Genomic DNA, 19796 nt, shown 5'->3' on the forward strand with positions numbered 1-19796 from the left:
TTGATAAGATTTTAGAATCTATTATTAAGGATGATATTGCAGAGTACAGGTAGACAACCCTTGTCGAAATCCTGAAATCCGAAAAGCTCCAATGTCCAAAGGTTTTTTTGTGAAGTTTTATTCTCATTAACAAGGTAAACAAGACGTGCAAACAGTTAACCCGAGTTGACAACCACTTGATGCGTGCCACTCAGATGCGTGGCCCAGCGCTGGCAGGCCTCAATTCCGTCTCAAGGCCCGTTTTACTCAGGGACTCTGCTCCTCCGGTAAGATTTTTAAAAATTTCACCATCAAGCTGTCACTTATTCTGAAATTCGAGAAATTCTGAATCCCAAAAACCAGCTGGTCCTGAACATTTTGGATAAAGGATTATGCACTTGTACTTGGAAGTGCATGGTAAAATAGAATAGACTCAGTGTGGTTTTGTGAAGGAGAGATCATGCCAGACGAATCTGTTAGAATTCTTTGATGAGGTAATGAGCAAGTTAGACAAAGCGGAGCCAGTGGACATAATTTATTTAGATTTCCAGAAGGCCTTTGGCACGGAACCGCACAGAAGACTTCTTAATAAGAGCCCATGGTGTTAGGAGCAAGGTACTGGCATGAAAAGAGGATTGGCTGATTGGCAGAATGGAGAAAGTGAGGACTGTAGATGCTGGAGATCGGAGCTTAAAAATGTGTTGCTGGAAAGCGCAGCAGGTCAGGCAGCATCCAAGGAGAAGGAGAATCGATGTTTCGGGCATAAGCCCTTCTTCAGGAAAAAGGGCTGAAGAAAGGCTTTTCCTGAAGAAGGGCTTATGCCCGAAACGTCGATTCTCCTTCTCCTTGGATGCTGCCTGACCTGCTGATTGGCAGAATGCAGACAATGGGGATAAAATAATTTTTTTCAAGATGGCAACTGGTGACTAGTGCAGTTCTGAAGGGGTCAGTAATGGGACAGCAATTATTGAGGTCATATATTAACGACCGGGACAAAAGATCTGAGCACATTGGTGCTACGTTTACAAATGATACAACGATAGATTGGTGGGGCAGGTAGTCTTGAAGCAGTGGAGAGGCTGCAGAAGGACTTGGACTGGCTAGGAGAGGGGACAAAGAAATGGCAGATGGAACATAATATGGAAAAGCGTGGGGTTATGCACATTGGTTGGAAAAATAAATGATTTTTCAAATAAAGAAAGGTTTCAAAAATCTGAAGCACAAAGGGACTTGGGAGTCCTTGTTCAGAATTCTCTTAAAGTTAACATGCAGGTTCAGTTGGGAAGATGAATGTAATATTAGTATTCATTTCAGGAGGGTTAGAATACAAGAGCAGGGGCACAATGCAAAGGCTATATAAGGCTCTGGTCAGACTCCATTTAGAATATTGTGAGCAGTTTTGGGCCCTGTACCTAAGGAAGGATGCACTGGCCTTAGACAGAGACCAGAGGAGACTTACAAGAGTGGCCCCAAGGATGATGGGCTTGTCTTACAAGGATCAGTTGAGGACTTCGGGTCTGTACTCGATAGAGTTTCGAAGTTTGAGGAAGGATCTCATTGAAACTTATAGAATACTGAGAGGCCTGGACAGAGTGGACGTGGAGAAGATGGTTCCACTAGTAGGAGACACTAGGATCCATTGGGAACAGCCTCAAAGTGAAGGGATGACCCTTTAGAACGGATATGAAGAGGAATTTCTTCAGCCAGAGGGTGGCGAATCTGTAGAACTCGTTGTTGCAGAGGGCTATGGAGGCTAGGTCATTGAGTGTTTTGTAGCCATCACTATGGAGGAGGTACTGGGAAAGCTGGAAGGATTGAAGGTGGATAAATCACTCAGGCCAGAGGGACTGCACCCCAAGGGTTCTGAAGGAGATAGCTGAGGAGAATGTCTAGGCATTGATGGTAATTGTTCAGGAATCAGGAATAGATACGTTCTTGATTAGTAAGGGGATCAGGGGTAATGGAGAGAAGGCAGGAGAATGGGATTGAGAAACATAAACCATGATTGAATGGCAGAATAGACCTGATAGGCTGAATGGCCTAATTCTGCCCTGATATCTTATGGTTTTATGGTCTTATACTGTACCTTCATGTCTTGAGCGGTTTAATGCTGGTTTTTGGTACCATCTCCCTCTCTCTCTCTCTCTCTCTGCAAATCCAGCAAAAGGGAGGAATAATTACAGCAATTCACAAACAATATTTCATTACAGATATTCATTCCAGCCCTGATGAGCACCTCTTTCTTGAATTGATTTCAAATCATTGTTGATCTGAATTTAATTGAGGTGTTAGAGAAAAGAGCATAAGTACAAAAAATAATTGCTCCATTGATAACATGTAATACCTGTTCTGAAGTAACAATTTCAGATTCACAATGATATGTATTTGATCAAGAGCTAGCAGTACCTTCTGTGAACTCTGCACAGACTCAGCAGAGCTTCTATAACACTTACATATTGAATATATACACCGAACCTAAAGGGCATATGTTTCCTTAAAAACTGTCCACAACTTCTCTTCACAATTCAGGTAAAAATGCCCATGAGAAGTAAAAGCAAATTTTCAAGAGGGATTCTGAAAAATAAAGATAAATGACAAGTACATGAATACGAAAGATTTGGAGGGATATGGGCCAGGAGCTGGTAGGTAGGACTAATTTAGTTTGGGAATTATGGTCAGCATGGACTAGTTAGACTGAAGGGTCTGTTCCCAAACTGTATGACTCTATGACTATGGCTGTAGGATAGGAACCCTGTTACCTCCGAAACAATGTCAGGACATGTTCGTCCATCATAATCAACAGACAATGTCTTTTTCCTTTCTGAATACAAATGCGAAATATTCATTTAAGACATCACCCACATTCTCTGTATCCATGCACAGATTGTCCCTTTGGTCCCTAATAGGCCTCACTCGTACCCTGCTGATCCACTTACTCGTAATATACTTATACTCTTAATATGCATTCTACCTGCCAATCTGTGCTACAAGCTCACTTGCTTTCTGTGCATTTAAGTTCAGCACCCTCAGTCCTGCGTTGACAGACCCCCCTTCTCTTAGTTGTCACCTGATCTGCAGTGCCTGATTCCTGATCTTTTCCATACTCTCTGTCTCATTGCTTGTTCTGGAATCTTTAATAACCTCTACTGAGCTCTCCCCTTCCAACATTTCCTCTACTTTCCCTTGCGATTGAAGCTGCCTCTCCCGTTGTTTAGTTTAAAGCCCTGATTCACAGCTCCAGTGATGCGCTTCACCAGGACCCTGGTCCCAGGTGGAGCCTGTCCCTTTGGAACAAGCTCCCTCACCTTCCCCAGTGCTGGTGTCAACATCCCATGAGTTTGAATTCTTCGTCTCTAAATTATCATATAACTGCAAAAGCTCGTCACTCTATTTTTCTTCTTGACATGCATCAGTGGGAACTACGCAGTATCATTATATTTCCAGCTACTGATTAGAAGAACAATGGCTCCATTACCAAAAGAATGACACTGACAACATATTTGGATCAAGAGCTTAAAACTTTAATAACTGACTTTGCTGATCAGGAAGTCAGTAATGTAACAAATTGGTGATGATTATGTAGATGTTTCAAACATACCGTGGGCAAAGAACAAATGGCACCAGCAGTTTATTTCACTTACAGTCAAAGCTTTGGAGTCATTGAGTTTTGTACAGCACGGAAAGATGTCCTTCGGCCCGTTGAGTTATTCTATCTATTTATTCTAACTCCATTTCCCAGCCATTGGCCCACTGTCTTGTATGCCTTCGATTCTCAGCTAGCATCAACATAATTTTTAAGGGTCTTGAGTGTTCTCACCACTACCAGCTTTTCAGGCAGTGAGTTCCAGTTACCCACCACCTTCTGTGTGCAAACAAACTCCTCAAATCGCTTCCAAATCTCCTTACCTTCAAACTGCCCCCCCCTAATTATTGGTCCCTTGATAAAAGGGGAAATCTCCCCTATCTATGCTCCTCAGGGTTTAAAAAAAATCACACAACGCCAGGGCTATAACCTGTTGTTGTGTGATTTTCAACCTTGTCCACCCTAGTCCAGCACTGGCACCTCCACATTGAGTCATAGAGAGGTACAGCATGGAACAGGCCCTTGTGTCCAACTTGTCCATACTGTCCCATTTATCAGCACTTGGCCCATATCCCACTAAACCCTTCCTATTCGTATACTTATCCAGAAGTCTTTTAAATGCTGTAATTGTACCAGCATCTACCACTTCCTTGGCAGCTCATTCCATACACACACCTTCCTCTGTGTGGAAAGGTTGTCCCTTAGATCTCTTTTATATCTTTGCCCTCTCACCCTAAACCTATGTCCCCTAGTTCTGGACTCCCCCACCCCTGGGATCAGTAGACTATCCTATTATGCTCCTCAGAACTTTGTTGTCCTTAACATAAACTTGCTTGTACTTGCCCACAGTATTTCACCAATACTAACCATCATTGACTATTTAAGTGCAACACTTCCCACATGAGGTCTAGATCTCTCTTCCTCTTCACCTTCTTATGGTCGTCCCTCAAAATAAGAATATGGTACAGAGTATGGTCAATAACAGGATCCTGCACAGTGTTTCAACATGAGGAGTCTGTTGCCCTGCAGCTCCAGCTGATCAGTAGACTATCCTATTCTTATCACTTACCAGAGATATATCAGAAGATTTGCAGGTTGATAATTAATCTGTCTGTCCACATCACAAGTACAATAAGTCTTGGAGTGAGATTTGAACCCAGAACATCTGACTCTGAGGCAGGGACGTTACAAAATCTATCAGGACCTACGCTAACAGGGTGAAGCAATCATGTATCTCCCTAAAAGTAATAGATTGAGGAGTTACATATATGAACAGTGCAGGATCTGGACTGGGAAAAAGACACAGAACATGATTCAATTTCAGTTTGTTTTATTTTAATATTTGATGGGATATGGGCATCGCTGGCTGGGTCAGTATTTATTACCTATCTGGAGAATCCTTTAAGAAGGTGGTGTACTGGCTCCTTAAAATACTGCAGACCATCTGATGCAGGTAGACGCACAATGCTGACGGGGAGGGCTTCAGGATTTTTACCCAGTGACAGTGAAGGGACGCCAATGTATTTCCAAGTAAGGATGGTGAGTGGCTTGGAGGGCAATCTGAAGAGCTTGGGCGGTGTTCCCAGGTATCTGCTACTCATATCCTTTGTGATGGAAGGGATTGTGAGTTTAGCAAGTGTCATCCAAGAAGCCTTGGTGAATTTTTGCATCTTGTAGCTGACATTCTCTGCTAATATTGAATATTGGTGATGGAGGAAATGGATCTTTGTGGACGTGGTGCCAATAAATCCAGGATGGCGGTGGCGGCGTAGTTAACGTCTGGGCTCTTGTGCCCAGGCTTGTCCTCTTCATCTGCTTTTTCTGCTCCTTTCCTTTATTTCCCCTTCTTTTCTCAGTTTGTTCTGTCTTTTGCTTGCATTTACATTCTAAAGACAGTCCTTTTGGTAAGGTAGCTTTGATGGGTTCCAGAATGGCGTCATCTTCCAAGGCAGCGTAGCTACAGAGCCGGTCGGACTGTGAAGCTTGGGTCAGCATTATGGTGGCATCATGGCATGGGCTGAAGGAAAGGTTGGACTCTCTTTAAGTAAACTTTCGTTCTTTTTTATTTTATTTTAAATTAATGAGAATGGTGACAATGCAGGGTGACAGTATAAACTTTGCACTTTAGTTTATACCACATACACATGGCAATTAATGAGTCAATGACTTATTTAAATCAAATGGGTATCCTGATGGTGTCAGCTTCTTGAGTGTTGTTGTGACAGTACTCTTTCACACTCCTGACTTGTGCCTTGTAGATGGTGAAGAGGCTTTGGGAAGTCAGGAAGTGAGTTACTCTTGTGGTTCTGTTCGCCGAGCTGGGAATTTGTGTTGCAGACATTTCGTCCCCTGTCTAGGTGACATCCTCAGTGCTTGGGAGCCTCCTGTGAAGCGCTTCTGTGATGTTTCCTCCGGCATTTGTAGTGGTTTGAATCTGCCGCTTCCGGTTGTCAGTTCCAGCTGTCGGTTGCCGTGGCCGGTATATTGGGTCCAGGTTGATGTGCTTATTGATTGAATCTGTGGATGAGTGCCATGCCTCTAGGAATTCCCCAGCTGTTCTGTTTGGCTTGTCCAATAATAGTGGTGTTGTCCCAGTCGAACTCATGTTGCTTGTCATCTGAGTGTGTGGCTACTAAGGATAGCTGGTCATGTCGTTTCGTGGCTAGTTGGTGTTCATGGATGCGGATCGTTAGCTGTCTTCCTGTTTGTCCTATGTAGTGTTTTGTGCAGTCCTTGCATGGGATTTTGTACACTACATTGGTTTTGCTCATGCTGGGTATCGGGTCCTTCGTCCTCATGAGTTGTTGTCAGAGAGTGGCTGTTGGTTTGTGTTCTGTTATGAGTCCTAGTGGTCGCAGTAGTCTGGCTGTCAGTTCCGAAATGTTCTTGATGTATGGCAGTGTGGCTAGTCCTTTGCCGTGGCATGTCTTCATTCCGATGTCTTTCCCTGAGGCATCTGTGGATGAAATTGCAAAGAGTTTGACCCCACCCCGCAGCTCACTAATAGGATAAACAACACACTGAGAAATCATCAAAAAAAAGACTTTCCTGTATACCTTTGTGGTGAATTCTCCATTCGGTGTTCTCTGTACCATCACATCTAGGAATGGGAGTTGGTTGTCCTTTTCTTCCTCTTTAGTGAATCGGATTCCTGTGAGTGTGGCGTTGATGATCCGGTGTGTGTTCTCTATTTCTGTAGCTACACACTCAGATGACAAGCAACATGAATTCGACTGGGACAACACTACTATTATTGGACAAGCCAAACAGCGAACAGCCAGGGAATTCCTAGAGACATGGCACTCATCCACAGATTCAATCAATAAGCACATCGACCTGGACCCAATATACCGGCCACTGCAGCGGACAGCTGGAACTGACAACCGGAAGCGGCAGATACAAATCGCTATAAATGCCGGAGGAAACATCACAGAAGCGCTTCACAGGAGGCTCCCAAGCACTGAGGATGTCACCTAGACAGGGGACGAAACGTCTGCAACACAAATTCCCAGCTCGGCGAACAGAACCACAACAACGAGCACCCGAGCTACAAATCTTCTCCCTAACTTTGAAGTGAGTTACTCACTGCAGGACTCCTAGCCTCTGACCTGCTCTTGTAGCTGTTGTGTCTATGTGATGTTTGAGCTTCTAGTCGATGGTAACCCCCCGGATGTTGATATTGGGGGATTCAGTAACAGTAACACCATTGAATGGCAATGCATGATGGTTAGATTCTCTCTTCTTGAAGTTGGTTATTATCAGGTCCTTGTGTGCTATGAAAGTCAGTTGCCACAGTTCTAACCAAAGCTTAATATTGTCCAGGTCTTGCTGCAACATACAATGAACTGCTTCAGTACCTGAGGAATTGTGAATGGTTTTGAGCTGTAGCACGTTTTGAGAAGGTTTTGAGAAGGTTGAGGCTCTGGGTGTAGGTTTGCTCGCTGAGATGGACATTAAAATGAACCTTCCAGTTCAGCGCGCAAACCTACATCCAGGTGTTGAGCTCTGTAGAATCGTCAATAACATTCACCACTTCTGACTTTATGAAGGAAGGAAAGTAAAATGGGATTTTATGAAGTATAGAGAACACAATAAAGGGTTAAAAAGACTAATGGCTGAGGAAAGATAAAAGGGACAAAAATAAATAAATCTCTAGCAATAATTAAAATCTGAATGAATTTGTAAAAAGTTAATGTTCAGTGCCACAGAGATTATTTGTGAGTAATTAAGACTCATTATGTTATGAAGAGAATAACTTAGACTGGAATTGTAAGTTCGAACATTTTTGTTGCTGCTTTAGTGGGTAGATATTATGTAAATACAATTATTTCACCTCATCAACTAGCTCCCTGTTATTTCAGTGCTGAATCTGTTGATGAGATACATGCAGAAAAAACGACTCTGGAGGACCAGGGCAGTTTGTGCAGCAGTTTCCGAAATGCTATATTTAACTGCACTTGTGAATCCCAGAAGTTTCTATTTCATTTATAGTTAAGTAACAGAGAGCACAGAATAACTGAATTAGCACTGCAGAAAATCAGTTGAATCGTTAACTGTTAATGACATGATTTTGAGGAACGGTAAATGGATTCTCCTCAGTATCTTGGTCAATATTTATCCCTAGTCCAACATCACTTAAAATACATGATAAAGTTGTAGAGGTGCAAAAAAAACCCTTCCGTCCATCGAGTCAGTGCTAATAAAGAAAAAGCAACTACCTAACTATCGCAATTCCATTTTCAAGCACTTGGATATTAGCTTTGAATGCCTTGACATTGCACGTGGGCATCTAAACACCAGTGAATTCAAGATTCCTATGACCCCCAGGTGAACAAGCATTTCCTCACAACCACTCTAAGCCTCCCACACCATATCTTAAATCTATGCCCTCTTGTCCATTGCTCTCTCTCACCAAGAGTAAAAGTTTCTTCCTGTCTATCCTATCTATGCCCTTCGTAATTTTAACCATCTCCATCACGACATCTCTCAGCCTCTTGCTCAAAGAAAAACTACCCTATTATCTGGCCAGGACCACCTTGCTGCTTGTAGGATCTTCACAGTCCTGTGAAGCCTTTAAAATAGTAACTACATGTCAACGATACTTCAGTGAAGGTCGAGTGCTTTGGGACAATGAAAGGTTGTGATAGACACTTTATAAATGCTAGTCTTACGGACTTATTCCTCTCATATATTGTTCATTTTGATGAGTTTCACAGAGGGTTTCTCTCTGTGAGGCCCAGTGAGATTTCTTATTCATCATCCCAAATCTGCGCCATTTATTACCTACCCCATCCCTATGACAATGCTCTCTTCCCATGCTAGACCAATTCTTCTCCCTGTGACATCAGAGGAGAAGGGAAGACAACATTTCAGGTCAGATTGATGTTGACTCCCCTCCTTCTCTGAAAGCTGCTTGACCTGCTGTGCTTTTTCCAGCTCCATTCTTTATCCACTCTGCCTCTCCAGCATCTGCACTATAAGTATGGAAGATGTGTTGAGTAGGTTAGAGGTTATTAAGTTGGACAAATCCCCAGGACTGGATGGGATCTATTCCAGGTTGCTGAGGGAGGCGAGAGAGGAAATAGCTGGGGCCCTGACAGATATCTTTGTAGCATCCTTAAATACAGGTGAGGTGCTGGAGGACTGGAGGGTTGCTCATGTTGTCCCCTGTACAAGAAGGGTAGTAGGGATATTCCAGGTAACTACAGACCAGTGAGCCTGACGCCGGTGGTGAGAAAGTTGCTGGAGAAGGTACTGAGGGATAGTATCTATTTATATTTAGAAAAGAATGGGCTTATCAGTGATAGGCAACATGGTTTTGTGCAGGGGAGATCGTGCCTTACCAACTTAATAGAGTTCTTTGAGGAAGTGACCAAGGTGTTAGATGAATGAAGGGCTGTTGATGTCATATACGTGGACTTTAGTAAGGTGTTTGATAAGGTTCCCCATGGTAGACCAATAGAGAAAGTGAAGTCACATGGTGTGCAGGGTGTTCTAGCTAGATGGATAAAGAGCTGGTTGAGCAACAGGAGACAGAGAGTAGTAGTTGAAGAGAGTTTCTCGAAATGGAGAAAGGTGACCAGTGGTGTTCCACAGGGGTCAGTATTGGGGCTACTGTTATTTGTAATATACATAAATGATCTGGAAGAGGGCACTTTTAGTATGATCAGCAAGTTTACAGATGACACAAAGATTGGTGGAGTAGCAGAAAGCATAAGGGGCTGTCAGAGAATACAGGAGGATATAGATAGACTGGAGAGTTGGGCAGAAAAGTGGCAGATGGCTTTCAATCCAGACAAATGTGAGGTAATGCATTTAGGCAAGTCTAATTCTAGAGTGAATTATACAATGAACGGAAGAGCCTTGGGAAAAGTTGATGGCCAGAGAGATCTGGGAGTGCAGATCCATTGTACCCTGAAGGTTGCTGCACAGGTGGATAGAGTGGTCAAGAAGGCATATAGTATGCTTGCCTTCATTGGACGGGGTATTGAGTATAAGAGCTGGCAAGTCATCTTAACATTGTACAAGACAGTGGTTCGGCCACATTTAGAATACTGTGTACAGTTCTGGTTGCCACATTAACAAAAGGATGTGGACACTTTGGAGAGGGTGCAGAGAAGGTTTACGAGGATGTTGCCTGGTATGGAAGGTGCTAACTATGAAGAGAGATTGAGTAGGTTAGGTTTATTTTCATTAGAAAAAAGGAGATTGGGGGGGACCTGATTGACATTTATAAAATCATGAAGGGTATAGACAGGGTGGCTAGAGATAAACATTTTCCCAGGATGAAGGATTCAATAATGAGAGGTCAGGCTTTCAAGGTGAGAGGTGGAAAGTTTAAGGGGGATACATGCGGCAAGTACTTCAAACAGAAGGTGGTGGGCATTTGGAACGCGTTGCCAACAGAGGTGGTAGAGGCAGGCACGGTAGATTCATTTAAGATGCGTCTGGATAAATGCATGAGTAGGTGGGGAGTAGAGGGATACAGATGCTTAGGAATTGACCGACAGGTTTAGACAGTACATTTGGGTCAGCTCAGGCTTGGAGACCGAAGGGCCTGTTCCTGGGCTGTAAGTTTTCTTTGTTCTTTGTTCTTTGTTCTTTGTTCTATCTCCAAATTCTTGACCCTGCCAGGCTTTCCCAGAATAGACCATTATCCCTGGCACTGATGCCACCTTTTGTGCCCCCGCGCAAGCAGTGTCAGTCTGACGATGCCCTGTACTGTGACTGATATTTGCCCCGGACAGGGCAGAGAAAAGGAAATTAGCACATCCCACTTTGGAGATTGGAGGTTCTGATGGAAAGGCAGAGGGGGGCCCAGTGAGGACGGTGACTGCAGACCATGCCAACCTAGGCTGGGGTGGCCTCTCAGGTCAGTGCAGACTTAGCCGTCTAGAGGAATGCCCAGCATTTTTATGAAGACAAGATCCCCTGACTGACGTCTGTCTCCCTTGACTTGTCTAAAGGCTGCTGCCCATCATGACCAGCGACCTGCCTTTGTGTCTGCCCAGAATGGCAAGGCAAGACAGAAGTACAGTGAGACTGGCTGAGGGAGCAAAGCGCTTTAAAGTGAGGCAAGGCTCTTTGCGTTTGGGTCGGTACATGGTGAGTGGGTGCTAACAGCCCAGGCTGATCCAGGAGCTGAGTGTGTGTACCTGCACAAGAGCCCTTTGCAGCAGCATTACAATGCCAGTTGCCAGTGCATTCTGAAGGGCTTTTGCCCGAAACGTCGATTTCGCTGCTCGTTGGATGCTGCCTGAACTGCTGTGCTCTTCCAGCACCACTGATCCAGAAAGTGCATTCTGAAGTGCAGCTCCGATGTGCAGAAGCACTCTGTAAGTGCGTCAGAGAAGGCCCTGAGAGACTGGCAGATACCAGTAACCATGGAGTGTCCAACATGGTGGCCCAGATGACCAAATGGCGAGCTGCAGTCAAGTTTTCCCATGGTGGGTGTTAGGATGGGAAGCTGCATATTAATGCAGTAAGGTGTGCAGCTAATGAGACCAAAAACAAGATAAACAGGCATCTTGCTGGTGAAAATCTCATCTCAGCACCCAAAACTCTTTTTAAAGATGCTAAGAGTTGCTCCCGACATCAAGAAGGACCCAGTTAATGCAAGTCTCCCGGATCTCTCCCCAAGCCCATGTTACTCAGGCATTCCACTCTGTGTTTCTTGCAGTGAACATCAATGTTTTAACCCAGAATCATCTCAAGGAAACAGCATTATAACCCAGTTAACACCTACTGAGGTAACATCTTTTTGATGGTGACTTAATTCAAGTCTAATTAATGTGAGCACACATTTACAACGATTAGTTGTACCTAACTGTATAAGATTAGCATTAAACAGCTGATGCTGAAATCACCAATTAAATCATTAATTAGCAGCTGAATGGCTGATTGAAATATGCTGAGCCACCACTTCCGGCAGTTTATCTTTTATTCTTACCCTGAGGCACATTTAAACTGTGGCTTGATATTTCCAACACTATTAGAAGGATGATAAATCACAAATCTTCTATGTATGTTCAGCCACTGTATAATTTTAATCACTGTCTGGCATGGGAACATTTGAGCTCCATTTGTTGTATTGATGACATTGTGTTGTCAGGTTCTTCTGAATGTTTACGAACAGGAGCAATATAACACTGGCCATTGTCCAAGTGATGCCCAATTACTGAGTTCTGAAGGAGGTTCAGGAGATTCAATATATCAATTCCACTGTTTCTCTGTGAGGTGCTGTCAGAACTGTTGAGTTTCTCCAGCAGTTTCTGCTTTTGCTTCCAATTGCTACTTGGTTTGAGATTCGGGCAGGGCAGAGCAATTGAGAAATCCTGCCTGTTATGGTTTATATTCCTTGCTGTGCAGAGAGAGCTGTTTGCTCTCACTCAGCTATCTCATCTTTTTGCTTTAGAGATATGCAAGTTAGACAGTCAAGGTGGTCAATGTTTGTAAACGTCAAAGGATGCTGGATCATTTGTCAATTTTAAATCTGAGATAGATAACTTTTCTTGTGAAGCAAAAGTACGAAAGGATATGGGTCAAAGGCAAGTGTGTGGAGTTAGGCCAATGATCAATCATGATGGGAGGTCATGTTGCAGTCCACTTTTGGAATACTGTATTCATTTCTGGTCTCTTTGTTGTAGGAAAGATGTAGCTAAATTTGAAAGGTGCAGAAAAAACTTACAAGAATGTAGATTAGATTACATTACAGTGTGGAAACAGGCCCTTCGGCCCAACAAGTCCACATCGACCCGCCGAAGCGTAACCCACCCATACCCCTACATTTACCCCTTACCTAACACTACGGGCAATTTAGCATGGCCAATTCACCTGACCTGCACATCTTTGGACTGTGGGAGGAAACCGGTGCATCCGGAGGAAACCCACGCAGACAAGGGGAGAACGTGCAAACTCCACACAGAGTCGCCTGAGGCGGGAACTGAACCGCCAAATGTTGTTTGGTTTGAGGTATACGGAGAGGCTGAATAGCCAAGGTCTATTTTCCCTGGAGGCTGAGGGGTGACCTTATAGAGGTTTATAAAATGATGAGGGGCATGGGTAGAGAGAATAGCCAAGGTCTTTTGCCCAGGGTAGGGGAGTCCAAAACATATAAATAATGTGTAATTTTCAAATGTAATTGCACAGTGCAAACTCCACACAGAGTCGCCTGAGGCGGGAACTGAACCCGGGAATCTGGCGCTGTGAGGCAGCAGTGCTAACCACTGTGCCACCGTGCCACCAAATGTTGTTTGGTTTGAGGTATATGGAGAGGCTGAATAGCCAAGTCTATTTTCCCTGGAGGCTGAGGGGTGATCTTATAGAGGTTTATAAAATGATGAGGGGCATGGATAGAGAGAATAGCCAAGGTCTTTTGCCCAGGGTAGGGGAGTCCAAAACATATAAATAATGTGTAATTTTCAAATGTAATTGCACAATTTTGCCACGGAGCACAGAAGCTTTAACCTCTGTGTTGCTGGACAGAATTGCGTCAAGGTGCCTTACATTATTAAACTGATTTAACTGCTTTGTACAGACCGCATTCCATTGATTACTTGACCGATCTCGGATCGAAAGGCTCCTTAAGGGGAATCTAGAGCTTCAATAACACTAGAACATAATTTTTGCATATGCTGAACTTTTATTCACAAAAGTGTGTGGATGTTGACCCTAATCCCACTCTTGGAAAAATGACAAGTAGTGTGGTTGGACATTTCAGCCAATCTCAGCACAACAGAGAGGCCTTTAATGAGCCAGACAATCCAATCAGCCCAGGAAGCCTATTTCTGACCTGAAGCAGATTACAAATGACCTGCTTATCTTGAGAGTGCCTCAACTTTGGGGATTCCTGGATAGGGGACTCCTGTTCCAATCCTCTCCAAAAATCTTGAATCTGGCAGCAGATATGACTGTAGAAACACACCACTGGCCGATCCAGTGATGCTCACACCCCATGAAGGAATTTTAAAAATGGAGAGGTGCTAAGAGTACATTGAAGATTTAGATTATGGAGTTTGTGTTGAGGGATTGTCAGAGTTGGGGTTGGGGTGATGGCGGATCTAGAGTGGGGTGAAGGGATTAGTATCAGCTATAGGTGGAGTGTGGGGTATTATGAAAGTGGAAGGTAGGGATGATATCAAGTCTCAAGTGGAATGGGTTAAGGGTAGGAGGTGTTGAGCTGGAAAATTGGCTCTAGCAGTGTCTGATGAGATCGAGGAGTGTCTGGTTCATTAATGTCAGGTCGGAATGGGGGACTTGGGATCAGCAGTGTACAGTGGGATCGAGGAGTGTCTGGTTCAGTAATGTCAGGTCAGAATGGAGGATTCAGGTCAAGCAGTGTAGTTTGGGAAGGGCTGGAGCTGTCAGTGGCCAGATGGGGGTGGTCAGTTTAATAGCAATCCGAAGAGCTTCCATAGGTTTTTAATTCTCAACATTTCTTGGTTAACTATTAACCGGACATTATGGTTGCTTGGTGATTAGCACTGCTGTCTCACAGCTCCAGGGACCTGGGTTCGATTCCAGCCTTGGGCGACTGTCTGTGTGGAGTTTGCCCATTCTCCCCGTGTCTGTTCTGGTTTCCTCCCACAATCCAAAGAGTGCAGGTTAGGTGAATTGGCCATGCTATATTGTCCACGGTGTTCAGGGATGTGTAAGTTGAGTGCATTCATCAGGGTTAAAATGTAGAGGAATAGGTTAGGGGAATGGGTCTGGTTGGGTTACTCTTTGGAGGGTCTGTGTGGACTTGTTGGGCCGAAGGGCCTGTTTCCACACTGTCGGAATTCTATGACTAAGAGTAAGTGAGTCCGAATCTTCTGAATTCTCCAACTTGAAGGAGCTTTCTTCAGTATGCTGCAGACACAGAGGAGCTGCCCATTGGAAAATTCAAAATCCCGAGCATTCCCCCACAGAGTCTGCTACCTTAGAGATTCCACATAGTCCTGACAAGAAGCTGAAGTCAGCACTACTCCAATGACTCTCTGGCCATCACAACACCCGAGCCAACAGGTACTAACTTGCACTAAAACATTATTGTTTGTGTGATGTGTTCCCTGTATTACTAGGAGAAAGTGAGGATTGCAGATGCTGGAGATCAGAGTCAAAAAGTGTGGCGCTGGAAAAGCACATTCAGTCAGGCAGCATCCGAGGAGCAGGAGAGTCGACATTTTGAGCATAAGCTCTTCATTCCTGATGTACAACTTATGCTCGAAATGTCGACTCTCTTGCTCCTTGGCTGCTGTCTGACTGGCTGCGTTTTTCCAGCGCCACACGTTCCCTGGTATTACGTCAGTTCTTGTAACATGTCCACAGAGATGGGGTTTTCCCAATCAGAGATTTATTCATGAAGTAACGTAACTCTATCACAGAGATCAGTATGATCCAGAATCTATCCTCAGATGGTCTGATTGACTAACTGCCTGTCCTGATGGATTACAAAGTTGTAATTATTTAGCATGAGGCTAATATTTTTACACAAGAGTATCACATGGTGCAATATCACATGTATATTATCATTTAGCTGTCTTCAAGGAACATGCTTGCCTGATCATAACCACATACAATATTATAATGTATAAGTCATAGAGTCATAGAGATGTACAACATGGAAACAGACCCTTCGGTCCAACCCGCCCATGCTGACCAAATAGTCCAACCCAATCTAGTCCCACCTGCCAGCACATGACCCACATCCCTCCAAACCCTTCTTATTCATATACCCATCGAAATGCCTCTTAAACGTTGCAATTGTACCAGCCTCCACCACACCCTCTGGCAGCTCATTCCACACATGCACCACCCTCTGCGCGAAAAAGTTGCCGTTTAGGTCTGTTTTTTATCGTTCCCCTTTCACCCTAAACCTATGCCCTCTAGTTCTGGACTCCCCCACCTCAGGGAAAAGACTTTGTCTATTTATCTTATCCATGCCCCTCATAATCTTGTAAACTTCTGTAACGTCACCCCCTCAGCCTCTGACGCTCCAGGGAAACCAGCCCCAGCCTACTCAGCCTCTCCCTATAGCTCAAATTCTGCAACCCTGACAACATCCTGCACTCCAAGGTCTCTTTGTTCAGCAACACTCCCTAGGACCTTACCATTAAGTGTATAGGTCTGAAAAGAAATTTAGCAAATTGTCTTTGTCCTGTGTGATGTTGGAATAGTGTTTGGAAAACTGAAGTGGCAGTAAACGAGTCTGCGGTTGATGCACACGAGAGGTTAAATCTTTCAAATATCATTTTTTTTACCATCAGCAGGAATTATTGAAACTTTGAGGCAGGAGTCTGAACATCCAGATTAACGTACAGGTGAATCTCCATCACTGCAGCACAATTAATAAAGTATTTTGATAGGATTCAAAGACCTTTGAGAATCGATTTCTGCATTTGTGATGGGGCCAAGTGTATTAGGAACCTTCCAGCATCAACCCTCTGTAAGCAAATGGGATCAGTGGAAAGTTCCTGAATTTAAAGCCCTTCCTGGTTGATTTCGGCCTTATTCTAAGCTGATGTTAGCTCAGTTGGCTGGATGGTTGGTTTATGATACAAAGTGATATCAACAGCATGAATTCAATTCTTGTACCAGCTGTGGTAACCATGAAGACCTCTCCTTCTCAACCTCTCCCAGCATGGGGACCCTCAGGCTAAACCACCACCAGCCATCTCTTTCTAATAAGAGTGAAGCCCCAAGGACTGTATGATGACTTTACCTTTGCCTTTTACTGAGACTAGTCCAGTTGGATACATCTCCTTTTTATATGTGGATTTGCACCTACACCCTTTGAAGCTGTTGGCTTCTGAAACTTAAGTAAGGCCCTTCCACTCTTGATGCATTGTAACGTTTATTAATGTCTGTATATTGCAGGTTACAAAATCGAGCAATGGGTAAGGGCATGAGGGAAAGGCTGGAGAAAGGCAGGAGAAGTCACAATGCTCATTTGGAGAGTCAGTGCAGACATGAAGAACTGAATAGCTTCCACCTTCAATGCAACACGTCAGTGACACACTCCTGACTTGGAGGTGCTAGTGTTGAACTGGAGTGGACAAAGTTAAAAATCACACAGCACCAGGCTATAGTCCAACAGGTTTATTTGGAAGTATAAGCTTTCAGAGCACTACTCCTTCATCAACCACCTGATGAAGGAGCAGTGCTCTGAAAGCTAGTGCTTCCAAATAAACCTGTTGGACTATAACCTGATGTTATCTGACACACTTCCTAAGTATTGTGTCTAAGACCCCTGTCTTTATATGCTTCTTCTGATCTGATGTCTTCTCTCAGTCGCTCTTAACTATTGTTCGAGTCACACTGACAGTTGTATCTTTTATATTATAGTATCCTCTTGTACTACACCTGCTCCATCAGAAGTGTGTCATGGGCACTCTTTAGCTCACGCAGTTCAGAAAGCCCAGTTCCTGCTACCACTTTGGGTAAGTTCACTCGTAAAACCCAGGCCACTGGGTTTTGTCCCTCTGATATCTGCTTGACTCTCCATCCTTCACCACATCACGAAACCTGAAGGTGAAACATTTCTTCCTTATCAACTGTACCGGCCTCCAAAGATAGCCAGTCTTCCACCAGGCCTGGGTGAAAAGAACTCTAGGATCTCTGTAAAAACCGAAAGAACCGCAGATGCTGTGAAGCAGAAACAAAGACAGAAATTGCTGGAAAAGCTCTGCAGGTCTGGCAACGTCTGTGGAATGAAATCAGAGTTAACGTTTCGGGTCGAGGGTTCTGAGGAAGGGTCACTCGATCCGAAACATTGACTCTGATTACTCACCACGCATGCTGCCAGACCTGCTGAGCTTTTCCAGTAATGTCTGTCTTTGTGTCCAGTATCTGCATTCCTTGAATCTCTTCTGACATACTTTTAACAGAGGATTCATGGTGATTCAACTACAATTGCTGTTACACTTTGGTTAGAGACAAAAAAAGCCTGCAGATGCTGGAAACTTTGGCCCCATCAATTTCCTTTTCACATGTAAATTAAAAAGTGCAGCTTCACTGAAAAAACATTACAATGTCCTGATGTTGTGAAGGAAACCACCTAAATGCTTTTATTTCCCTCTTAATCTCCTCATCAGGATACACTGGAATTTAGACAGTAGGTACACAATTCTGTTTCCAAACTGTTAATAGCCTCCTTCAATAGTTTCCAGCTGCAAATCTTGGCTTTGATTTTTCCTTCTTGTCTCCTGAGAAACCTGTTCAGCATCTCCTCACTCAGATAAACCTTAATCAGTGAAATGACTGAGAGTAAAACAGGAGCCAATCATTTCTCCCCATTATAAAACATTGAGATTAAATATACGAAGGTTCAGTGACAGTGCACTATTCTGGGAGTCTTCAATTCAATGCAATTTGTCACTTCGCAAAATAATTCTTTTTATACCTTAGAAACCTTTCAGTTTGGCTTGAATGACAGCACCTGTAGGGATTTGTCATTTCCTTTTCTACAATCCAAATAAGGAGCTGACAAAATGTCAGAACAACAGACCAGTCACACTGTATAGGCCCCAGTTGTAACTGCTAGTGTATGATGATAACACAGTAACTGTGGATGAAAATAGGGCCAGAGGTGGAGGTGTTGTGTGGTTAACTCCTAGATTTGGTAGCTGAAGGCCTCATGATTAAGATTCTTCCACAATCTGATCCAGAGTCAACAGACACCCAGTTAAACTGCATAGAGCATAGAACAGCACAGCACAGGAACAGCACAGCACAACACACACAGAACAGCACAGCACAACACACACAGAACAGCACTGACCATGATGAATTGCAGTGGTACAAGAATAGGATAGAGGGGTGGGTCTGGGTGAGATGCTGTTCAGAGGGTCAGTGTGGACTCGATAGGATGAATCGACATTGTGAGGGGTAAGTTTAGCACGCACAGAGTGATGCATGTATGGAATGAGCTGCCAGAGCAAGTGGTGGAGGCTGATATAATGACAACATTTAAAAGGCATCTGGATAAGTATATGAATGGGAAGGGTTGAAAGGGATATGGGCCAAGTGCTGGCAGATGGGACTAGGTTAGTTTAGGATATCTGATCGGCATGGATGATTTAGACTGAAGGGTGTGTTTCCATGCTGTACAACTCTATATTGGGTTTCTATGATTCTGTGATGCCATTCTAAACTAATCCCATCTGCCTGTACTTGATGTATCCCTTTATTCCTCTACCTGTTCATGTGTCCCTCTAAGTGTCTCTTAAAATTTGCTAATATATCTGCTTGTACCATCTTCCCTGGTAACGTGTTCCAGGTACCACCACACTCCGCATAAAAAAAATTGTCACCTTGAAACATCTACTTTAAACTTTCCCCTTCTCACATTAAACCTATACCCCACCCATTTAACCCCCATCCCAGTATTTGACATTTCCACTCTGGGGAAGAAGAGACTCCAATGATTCACCATATCCATGCCTCTCAGGGGCAGGAATGGTTGCTAGATGTTCCAGGGTTTAGAATGTTTAAAAAGAACAGGGAGGGTGGGAAAAGAGGATGTGGTGTAGCATTGCTGATTAGAGGGTGCATCACAGCTAAAAAATGAAGGTTGTTGAGGAAGGTTTGTCTACTGAGTCAGTACGGTTGGAAGTTAGGAACAGCAAGTGAACAGCCACCTCATTGGGGATTTTCTACAGACCCCCTAAATAGCAGTAAGGAGATCGAAGAACTCATAGGCTGGCAGATTTTGGAAAAATGCAGATGTAGCAGGGTTGTTGTTGTGGATGACTAC

This window comes from Chiloscyllium plagiosum, chromosome 1 (genome assembly GCF_004010195.1).
Source record: "Chiloscyllium plagiosum isolate BGI_BamShark_2017 chromosome 1, ASM401019v2, whole genome shotgun sequence".
In the NCBI taxonomy this organism is placed as follows: domain Eukaryota; kingdom Metazoa; phylum Chordata; class Chondrichthyes; order Orectolobiformes; family Hemiscylliidae; genus Chiloscyllium; species Chiloscyllium plagiosum.